Source organism: Pteropus alecto, unplaced genomic scaffold, assembly GCF_000325575.1.
Source record: "Pteropus alecto unplaced genomic scaffold, ASM32557v1 scaffold95, whole genome shotgun sequence".
In the NCBI taxonomy this organism is placed as follows: domain Eukaryota; kingdom Metazoa; phylum Chordata; class Mammalia; order Chiroptera; family Pteropodidae; genus Pteropus; species Pteropus alecto.
This window is the reverse complement of record NW_006441071.1, coordinates 21490102-21492097: the sequence shown is the minus strand read 5'-3', so window position 1 is coordinate 21492097 and position 1996 is coordinate 21490102.

Sequence of the window (1996 nt, the reverse complement as noted above, 5' to 3'; positions counted from 1 at the left end):
TGATGTAAATTAATTGACCATAAATAGGTTTATTTTCTGGGCTCTCCATTCTGTTCCATTATTTTTTAAAGTTTTTTAATAAAAAGAAAAGTTTACATCACCACAAATAGAAGGTAACTGTGAAATGGAACTAATATACTCTTATCTGTGCCTTGCTCTGTATTTGTTGAAAGGGGCAATATGCCAATATTAGAGAGGTGTTAAAGAGTAGAACCAGAGACTTTCTCTCTCATGTATTTGGAAGTGTTGAAAAAAGAAACTGATCAAGAGAATGAGGAAACTGGCCAAACACTGGGAGAAAATATTTGCAAAAAACAAATCTGATAAAGGACTGTTATCCAAAATATACAAAGAACTCATAAAACTCAATAAAAAAATAAGCAACCCAATTTAAAAATGGGCAAAAGTCCTGGACACCTCACCAAAAAAAGATATACAGATGGCAAATAAGCATATTAAAAGATGCTCCACATCATATGTCATCAGGGAAATACAAATTAAAACAATAATGAGATACCACTATACATTTATTAGAATAGCCAAAATCTGGAACACTGACAACACCAAATGTTGGCGAGGATATAGATCAACAGAATCTCATTCATTGCTGATGAGAATGCAAAATAGTACAGTCACTTTGGAAGACAGTTTGGCGGTTCCCTAAAAAACGATACATACTCTTACCATATAATCCAGCAGTCATGCTCCTTGGTATTTAAATGAATTGAAAACTCATGTCTACACAAAACCTGCGCATGAATTTTTATAGCAGGTTTTTTTTTTTTTTAATAATTGTCATAAAAGGAAGCAACCAAGATGTTCTTCAGTAGGTCAATGGATAAATAAACTATGGTACATATAGACAAGAGAATATTATTCATCGTTAAAAAGAAATGAGCTAAAAAAGCATAAAAAGACATAGAGGAAACTTAAATGCATATTACTAACTGAAAGAAGCCAATCCTAAAGGGCTAAATACTGCATGAATGCAGCCATATGACATTCTGGAAAAGGTAAAATTATGACGACAGAAAAAAGATCAGTGTTTCCCAGAGGTTAAGGGGGAGAAAGGGATGAAAAGTTAGTGTGTAGAGGACTTTGAGTGAAACTATTTTGTAAGTATATGTAGTTATAACTATAAATATATATATAAATATATATACACAGGTGAAAGTATATCTATTTGAAACTATAATAGTGAATACATATTATTATACATTTGTCCAAGGCTGCAGTACAAACTTTGGACTCTGGGTACTGATGATGTATCAAAGTAAATTCATCAATTATTAACAAATGTACCACTCTGATATAGAATATTGATAGTGTGGGAGGTTGTATGTGTGCACCACTAAAGGGTACATGGGAACTTTCTGTACTCTCCGCTCAATTTTTCTGTGAAATTAAAACTGCTCTAAAAAACAAAGTCGATTAATTTAAAAATATAACATTCTGACCTTATGACTCAATGACATTTAATATCATGTTCATGCCCTACTTCAATCTTTACCCTTTGGAGAAATCTGGTATTACAGAAAAGGCATCAACTTGGGAATCATAATTTCAAGTCTTGGATGCTCATCATCTTCTAAGTCTATTTAATCTACATAGTGTTAACTCTTCTCAACCTTTTACCTCTCAACGATTGAATGGGATCAAATGAGACAAGGCATGTGAAAGTTAGAAAAGAATATAAGATAAAAAGAATTATTATTTCTAGAACATCTTATAGAAAATAGTTCAAATAATTTTTATAAAAAAACATAATTTTATCTCTGCAAGGTTTTTGTTTTCTCTCTGGTAACTTGAAATAAGTATTACTATGAGTAGGCTTAGAATAGAGAGAAGCTGGAGATTAGAAAATTTTATCCTAATTTCACGATGAACTCACTTAGAAAACGGAATAAATGGACACATTACATATCTCAGAAGCAGCAAGGCAAAGGAGGGGAAACCTTAAAAAAACAAGAATGAAGACTGTTTTGGTGGTATGTGT